This window comes from Mus caroli, chromosome 11, assembly GCF_900094665.2.
Source record: "Mus caroli chromosome 11, CAROLI_EIJ_v1.1, whole genome shotgun sequence".
In the NCBI taxonomy this organism is placed as follows: Eukaryota; Metazoa; Chordata; class Mammalia; order Rodentia; family Muridae; genus Mus; species Mus caroli.
Window position 1 is genome coordinate 110,286,253 of NC_034580.1, and position 9,334 is coordinate 110,295,586.

A 9,334-nucleotide genomic window follows, 5' to 3' on the forward strand; every position below is an offset into this window, starting at 1 on the left:
GGAGAGGAGAGGAGAGGAGAGGAGAGGAGAGAAGAGGGACATCTAGAGCTGGAGAGATGGCTCAGAGGTTAAAAACACCAGTTGCTCTTGCCAAGAACCTGGCTTTGCTTCCTAGCACCCATATGGCAGCCCAGAACCATTTACTGCACAGTTATGAGAGGACCAGAGTTTAAATTCTGCAAAACAAGCCAGGCATCTCACAGACACCTGCAACACCAGCTCCAAGGGATGCAACAACCTCTCTGGTCCCCACTTGTACACACACACACACACACACACACACACACACACACACACAAATAAATAAATCTTTTAAAATCCTCCACATAAACATCCAGAATAATATGTGACCAAAACTCTAGACACTGTGGTCCAACCAAGATGGCAGATAATATTAACCACCAGAGTGTCAGATACTACCCCACACCCTACCATGATCACGTGAGTCTCTGTCATGGGGGGGGGGTGCCTATAGTTAGTGTGTGAGTGTGCATGGTGAGAATACAGGAGAGCAGATGACATATAATTAGATGTCAAGGAACTAATGGTCCAAGATGTCCATAGTGGGGAGAGCCAACCTGGGACCAGAGGTGCCACTTTGTGCACTCATCAGAAGCCAGAGTAGAGAAAGAGAAGCCGCTGGATTCAAATCATGACCCTAGGAGATGACTTAGAAAGAGCAGTAGTTTTCCTGAGAGTCGGGAGACTGACTGGCCACAGAGCCATACGCAGCTGCTGGAGAAAGAAATACCTTGTTGGCTGTGGGGTACCCAGTCAGGTTCAGTCAGCCAGCCTGAGCTGCCCTTCCCCTCCCAACCTTACCGACGCGACTCAGGGAGCACGTCCGATGTGGAGGAGAAACTTAATTAGGATTGGAAAATATGTGAATTCCAAGGCTTATTAAATTCATGATATTTTTACTTACCATGTACCCAGAAATATATTTAGCAAAGCAATTTACACCATCGCTGGCTGATGGATTGTGGTTTTTCTAAGCTGGGTTTTAAGATGTAAATGGGCTCTAATCTGAGCTGGACTGGAAGGCAGGAAATTTCCCCTATACAGACTGGTCCTTCTGCCCTCCCACCCTCAGCCTCTCTGGGGATCCTCTGTGGGCTCCCACCTCTGCTGAGGCTCTTTGGGAATACCTGGTGGAAAGAGGGGTGGGGCAGGAAGCCCAGAGGCGACATAACTTATGCTGACCACCATCGATCAAGGGCTTGTCTCTACTGAGATGAAACAGAGCCTCCGTCTCCTCAAGAAGGCTCCCAGTAGGACTGAGCTAAGGATTCTCCAGGCGCTCTGTCCATCGGTACTGATGCCTTCTTGAGTTTTCTCTGTCCTGCTCTTGGGCCTCAGTCCCCTCTTCTGTATAACGGAGATAATGGCTCCTACCCGCAAGATGCTAAAGTGCAAGAACTAAGTTTAAAGTTAGATTACCAGTGAGGCAATGAAAAAGCAAATGAGCTGCCCAGGCTCGAATAGCTAATGTCGGGATTCTATAGCGGGAAGGGACACTAATATTCTTAACATCAGGCGGGGTAGACCTGGCCTCTTCAGAGTCTTTTTCGCTTCTATGGCCCTCTTTGTTTAAGCATGGTGGAGAGGCAGTCCATGGGCATTTGTTAGACTCTCTCACGTCATAGACCCCGAGAGACCCCAGGCGAGTACCAAACAGCAGAGACTCCATCAGGTCCTAGCATCCTCCGGGCAGGCCAGAAGCACTCCCCAGCCCATCTCCTGCCTTCTGGCTTCTGTTTGTGTCTGGCTCTCCACTGGGGTGCCCCTGTCTGAAACAAAGGCTCACTGGAGAGAGGCAAGCTGCCTGGCTGGAAATTTTATTTACTGAAATAACTTGCCTGTAAGCTAGATTTCAAATGCAAAGCTGAACACAGGCCCTGCCCAGAGGAAACCACCCCAAATTCCAACCTCCTGAGCAGAGCTAGGTTGGTGTGTTCTGGAGCCTCCAGCACAGGAATTGCTACTACCCAGGAAAGAACAGACACGGTGGAACATGGCAGAACCAACAGGCCAGCTTCCTCCATCATTGAACCCCCACCTACCCCTAGCACAACCTCATAGCCAGGTCACCCACAGCTCATGCTTTGGGACCTGACAGCAGCATCCAGTGGGAGCAAGGAAACAGCTCCCTCAGAAAGGCTACCTACTGTCCTGGAATGTCCTTAGAGACCCCATCCGGAGCTGCACAAGGCCTAAGAAGGAACCCACAAGCATTATATAGACCTAGAGTTCGGGACCTCGAAGCGATGTCTATCTCATCTCCCAGTGACAAAGGGACGATTTCACCAAAGTTCTCTCTAGTGAACCAGTGAGTTTATTGTGCTCCCTCACAAGGCATAGGTAAGGGGTTCCTCACAGGGATGTGGGTGTTTCTCACAGGGATGTGGGTGCCCCTCACAGGGATGTGGGTGCCCCTCACAGGGATGTGGGTGCCCCTCACAGGGATGTGGGTGCCCCTCACAGGGATGTGGGTGCCCCTCACAGGGATGTGGGTGCCCCTCACAGGGATGTGGGTGCTCCTCCTTCCCAATATGCCACACCTAGAAAACCTTTATGCCCAGGAGCAATGAGAATGCACCCTAGCTGCATAGATGGAGCTCCCACCCTAATTATACACACACACACACACACACACACACACACACACATATATATCCAAGGCCACGTGCAGTTAGAGCAGAGCTGGATACAACCAATGGAAGGAAAAGGCTGGATACTCCGGTAAAGAGTTTGAGACCCTCCTCAACCTTCCATGAAGGGTCATCAACAGTGCCCAGGCCCAGCTGGGGTGATCCTTTTGCAAAAGGGGTGCAGCTGAACCTGCCAAGTGGTTGCTTACATCAGAGGACAGTCACTCACAACACCTAGCCATAGACTGGAGGACCAAACTCAGTAGTTCCCTAGCGAGAGCCTATGGGGAGGACACAGACTACTACTTGAGCTGCCCTACTTGGGCACCATGGAGAGATTATGGAACGCTGTCACAGCTTTGGTGTCCCCAGGTGGCCCAATGCCAGCCACGACTCGGGTGGAGCTTGAGTAAGATTTCAACCTTAAGCTTCCTCCTTGCTCTGGCCTCCTCCTCTATGGCTGTCCACAGGGCCTCTCACTGAACCTAAGGTTCTTCACTTCAAGTTCCTCGCTGGCAAGTGGCCGGCAGCCCCCCAGCATCTGCCTGTTTGTACCCCTAGTGTGGGGGATACAGACACACTCAATCACACCTTGGCATATCACAAGGGTGCTGGGGATTTGAACTCAGGTCCTCAGGTTTACATAGCAAGCGCTCATACCCACAGAATCACCCCCCTCTCCCCCAGGTCCTAACACAATATTCTAAATCCTCTCTAGCACAGCTAAAGTTGCCCAGTCTTTCTTGCCTCACCTTCTATTTGTGTTTGCTTTAAGGGCTGAAATCTGACCACCTGTGCCCCTTACCCAGGAGAGTACCCAGCTCGGGAGGGAAAGAAAGATAAACACACACATCACAGAGTTAACAACTTAGAGTACTCAGGACACAGGGGGATTAATTACATCTGAAGGCATCTGAAGGCTGAAGGACATAAATCCATCACCGATGACAAGCTCCTAATTTTGAATAAGCGAGGTCACCTCCTGTGTCCTCCCAGGAAGCCCACCTGGCCCAGGACTGTGACATTCTACAGTGTGGGCTGTCAGAATCCCACAGTAGCCTGTGCCTCCTCCACGTCAGACCCTTCGCCCTCTGCCATATGGATCCCTTAATCAGCTCGTCAGCATGCTTTAGCACACCCCAGGAGTCGACAGACCGGCAGGCTAACGCAGGACGGAACACGCCAAGGTCAAGGGCTGGAGGCCAGAGGAGGGAGCCTTGGAAGCAAGTCTGCATTCAAAAGAAGGGGTACCTATCAGGGCCAACTTATGCCCTATCCGTGTCCCTTTGTATGGAGACTTTTTTGTAATGCCTGGGGGGAGTGGGTGCTACCAGCATGTGAGGGAGGGCAGAGCTGTCACTCAGCATCCCACAGTCACAAAGTGACACCATCATGAGAAGGACCAGGCCACGGGGCTGGCAGCTTAAATCTCGATTATTTGGTTACAGTAGCACACGTAGACCCTCCCAGACACACCATGCCTATTCTTGAGGATCCTACAGTACCAGGATCAAAAGAACCCAGTGGGCGGAACGTGGGAGGGGCAGGGACTTGGGGTATGGGTGGAGTGGTGTCAATTTGGTATAGAATAATACTTCATGCATGATCTATGGAGAGTGGCTTTAAAACACACACACATCACCCCCACAACACACACACACACACACATGCACGCACATTTTTCTTGTGATTTCAAGAATTAATGAGGAAGCTCTTCACAGGCTAGCTCACCTCTCCTCTTCCCCTCTGCTAGGCTGAAGCTAAAGAGCAATAGAAGGACTGTCATTTTTTTGTTGTTGTTGTTCTGTTTCTGTGAGCAGAAGCTGGGCTTTCTGCTGACAATTAGACAGCTCTGGCTTTCAGAAGCCAACAGATCTGGACATAACACACACTCACACACACTCTCACATACACACTCTCACACACACACACACACACACTCTCACATACACACTCTCACTCACACACACACACTCTCACATACACACTCATTCTCACACACACACTCTCTCTCATATACACACTCACTCTCACACACACTCACACACACATAGGCACTCATACACACTCATACACACACACTTACACACAAGTGCACACACACACACACACATGCACACAATCACACACACACACACACCTACACACACTAAGAAAATCTGAGTCCTAGGCCTTCCTTACCTATTCCCAGGCAAGCTTTCAGAGCCTCTCTTTTCGTTTTGAAAAGTAGGAGTTCAGGTAAGAGAAAATCGACCTCAAAAGCAAGGATATTTCTCAGGATGCCCAGATTGCTCCAGTGCCACACTGGGAAGTAGACAGAGGCAATTTAGAGTCATGTTCAACAGTAGTCATCTCAGTGGTAAATCTCAGAGGACCTGAGTCTTTGCCACAGCTGTGAAGTTCTACAGACCTGCTCCAAAGACGCATGAATGTGCATGGCTGTGTTACAATAAAACTTTATTTGCGGGGCTGGAGAGATGGCTCAGTGGTTAAGGGCACTGACTGCTCTTCCAAAGGTCCTAAGTTCCATTTCCAGCAACCACATGGTAGCTCACAACCATCTGTAACGAGATCTGGCGCTCTCTTCTGGAGTGTCTGAAGACAGCTACAGTGTACTTACATATAATAAATAAATCCTTTTTAAAAAACTTTATTTGCATATGAATTTGATAGCAATGGCACATACATGGATTGATATCCCCTATGATTTTTGGCCCCACCATTTGAAAAACTGAAAATCGTCTCAGCTCACAGGGAAACACAGAGAGCAGGCTCTTGGGTTTTGGTATTATTTTTAAAAACAAACTCATAAAAACATGAACTCATGTAACCCAGGCTGACCTCAAACTTACTATGTAACCAAGGATGACCTTGGAATTCCTGATCCTCCTCCTTCTACCTCCCGAAGTGCTGGGATGACAGGCAGCTACCACTCTGCCCAGTTTATGTAATGTTAGAGATCAAACCCAGAGCTTCATGCCTGCTAGGCTCTTACTCAATGAGCCAGCCACATCCCCAGCTGTGGTATTCTGACCCCTCCTCTAAGGGGCTGTGATTTTTAAAGGAGCCCATCGAATCCTCCCACCTCCTGTCCTCACCTCCCTCTTGAGAAAGAAACTTCAGGAGAGATGGAGAGATGGCTCAGTGGTTAAGGGCACTGACTGCTCTTCCAAAGGTCCTGAGTTCAATTTCCAGCAACCACATGGTAGCTCACAACCATCTGTAACAAGATCTGGCACTCTCTCCTGGAAGATGTCTGCTCCCTGAACCAAAAAGTTTAGATGAAGGAATAATATTCTGGCTTCCTGGGAGCTTTCTGAGGTGGCTTGCCCTCCCAGAGTCTGAACACCAATGGAGTGGGTAACCAGAGGTCAAAGGACCCATCCAGTGCCCCTGCCTCAGGGCTCCTACAGCTAGAGGATAGTAACATCAAAGAAGTTTTGTATAAGCAACAGTTCTGCCTGCACCCTCTCTCCTGCAGAGAGCTGGAGAAGCCAGGTATCACAGAGATCCCCGCTAAGCAGGAGGCTGAGCGCTTGGTGAGTGGCTTTGGATTCATGCTTTGTAAATTTAACTCAGAGGCAAGGAGGGTTTACCTTTCATACTGTGGCAGAGGCAAATGAGGAGCCCCAGGAACTAAGACAAAAGGAATTCTAAGAGAATGACAGAGCCGCCTAAGGTCTGGGAAAGTGTAAATATCTAAGCAATATGCACAGACAGCTGGCGGGGAGCCGTTATCCGCTCTCCTGCCTGTTTGAATATGCAGGCTCCAGAAACCCAAGGAATCGGCAGAGGCCTTGGGGCTTAGAGAAGACTTGGCTGGACCTAAAAAGAAGTCAGCCTGTGGGGATGACAACTTTGGAATAACCTGGAAACACACGGGCACGGGCTCACAGACACACTTTCATTCATTCATCAAATATTTATGTCCTGCTTATTATGTTCCAAGTACAAGGCTAGACACTGAGAGAATGGAGTTGCAAGGAGCCCCAGGAAAGAGGAAAGCTGGCAGATACAGGATCGAAAGCTATCCTGGGAGTGAGAGTCGTCAGGGCAGGGGTGAAATTAGAATGGGGGTGCCAGGCACAACAACTGTACACTTTTGCAGAAGCCTGACACTCTGGTGACTGCCTGGGTCCTGAGTAAACCTGTCTGGCACCTACTGAGTCGAGAAAGATACTCAGTTGCCCCACCTCCAATCAAACACCCCTCCCCCCCCCCAAAGAGGCTGTCCTGGAAACATTCAAAACTTCACCCAGAGCTTCTACCTCCTTTCTGATTGGAAGTGTCCTCCCGCCCTACACTGGAGGACCACTGCTGAGGGGAGGTAATGGCCACTGGGCAGGACTGGAGTGGGGTTGAGTGTGGAGGGGGCAGGGAGTAGAGCGGAAAAGCAGATCACAGTTACAGCCGCTTTACTCTCTCTGCCCAGGCAGCGCCTGGTCCCTGGCACATGACGGTTTCATGTTTCCGAAGAGGAAGAGAACAAACGCAGAAGATAATTGTAGTGGAACGGCTGATAAGTAACATTTGGTCTCCTTTTTACAACCATTCCCTAGGGCCCCATTATGGTAATTTTTCTTCTATAACTGGCAAATTGTATAACGAGTCAGATGATAAACCAGCAAGCAAGGCAGAAATTTGCATTTTAATACATCTGCTGGTGCCATCCCCCACTTCAATCTCTGAGGGGTCAGCACCCCTCTGATCCTGGGTCCCCTGGCACCATGCCCTCCCAACCCTCCCCTTGCTCTCAGTGAGCGACGCCAGAGCACTCAATAAATATAACATTTCAAGTGGAAGCCGGGAATCTGCTTTCTCGGATATTATGGAAAGTAAACATAAGGCTGGGCCCTCGCATTGGCCAGCCAAGGCCCTCCCCGGCTCCATTGCTTATTGAAGGCTATGCTCATCCAGGAACCTAAGCTGTGCCTCAGTTTCCTTTTCTGTCAAGTGTATTATTTTAATACCTATAGTAGGTTTTGCATTTACCTTTTTCATTTCCCCCTTCGAAGTGCTAGAGAGGTGGCTCAGCAATTAAGAGTGCTTACTGCTTTCTTGGAGGACCCAGGCTCAGTTTCAAACACCCATATCAGGCAGCTCACCACCATCTCTAACTCCCGCTGCAGGGATCTCCAGCCCTCTAGGCAGCTCACCACCATTCTCTAATTCCTGCTGCAGGAGTCTCTTGCCCTCTAGCTTCCATGGGTACCCACATGTACACAGTGCACATAAATTCGTCCGAGTACACACACAGGCACATTCAATTTTTTAAAATTGATAATATCTTAAGACTTTCTTCTGTGTGTGTGTGTGTACAAAGTGTACATGTTCGTGCGTAAGTGCGTGCTTGTGTGTGTGTGTGTGTGTGCATGCGTGCATATGTGTGTGGTGTGCTGTGTGTATGTGTGTGTGTGTGTGCATGCACACACGCTCTTGCACGGGCATGTGTGCATGTATTGTGAAGGCCAGGCCAATGCTGGGAGTCTTTCTCAATCATTCTCCATCTTATATTGTGTTTAGAGGCAGGGTCTCTCATTGAACCTGACGCTCATCACTTCGGCCAGCTTGGCTGGCTCTCAGCCCTAGGGATCCTCTTGTCTCTGCCTCACCAGTGCTAATAATGTGCAGCTGCTCACCACAACACCAGCCTTTTGATTCAGGTATCGAGGATTTGAACTGAGCCTAGCCCTCTCCCCAAACCTTATACTAGGCTCATTAATGCCTGGTGGATAGCATTTGTGATATTCATTATTATAATAAATATTATACTATTAATATTTATTGATAAATTGACAAGCATTTCTACATCTTATTAATGGAGATTAATATTAATAAATATTAATGCTATTAATTGTTGGTAAATATTAATGATCTAGCTGTAGTGGTGATGGCTATAACTACTCCTGATAAATAATTAATATCATAGATAATACATGGCGGTGGTGCTAAGAATGGTGGGAAGACTCCTGGGTCTATGGTGCTGTGATTCTAGTCAAGACTTGTGATGGTGTCTGTCCCTGTTTCTCACACATCCAACTTCATTGATGCCACCACTTTCCCTTCAGATCCCAGGACTCCTGGAAGGGACTGGGGAACACGGTGGGACACACACACCCACACACACACCAGTACTGTCCCAACACTGCCCCATTCACGCCCTGGAAAAACCCAGTTTCAGTAGTTCTAGAACCTTCCACCCACTTGACCTGGTAGAAAGGTTACCAACCTGAATCACGGGCTTGACCTTGAAGCTTTGTGGTATCTCCTGTCCCTGTCATATCAGGAAAGAGAGTTCACTTCCCATCTTCGGTGGGGAGCAGAATGGTGTCCACTCTTCAGGGCGGGCAGTGAAAGGGTTAGCAGAGGCTGTGCCTGGTGCCCCACAGACACCAGTTGAACTTGCCAGTTGCTGACTGCAGAGGATGGCACTTGCAGCCCAGCCAGCTTCTCCAAGGTGGTTCCATTTGGCAGGGGCGGCCTGTCCTTTCATGCAAGAGAAGCTGAGTGCGATCCAGGAATGCCTGCCAAAACCCTGGGATTATTATCTTAGCCCCAGGAGTGAAGTCTCTGGGGATTGGCATGCCCTGTTGTTTGAATTTATTAGGCCCGGGGCCCCTCCATCGGGCAGGTCAGAGGGGGAGAAACGTGTTGTCACAATGAAGCTTTGTGGGAGTTATTTT

The 9,334-nt window shown here is 49.2% G+C and overlaps 1 long non-coding RNA gene across 1 annotated transcript in view; it reads right to left on the reverse strand.

Annotated features, from left to right (window-relative positions):
* LOC110304147 overlaps nt 1–9,069 on the reverse strand; it is a 38,224-nt gene extending 29,155 nt beyond the window's left edge. The window contains exon 1 of the long non-coding RNA XR_002379019.1: nt 8,881–9,069. This is a non-coding gene — a long non-coding RNA (uncharacterized LOC110304147). The remainder of the gene's footprint in view (nt 1–8,880) is intronic.
* Nucleotides 9,070–9,334: the final 265 nt, after the last annotated feature.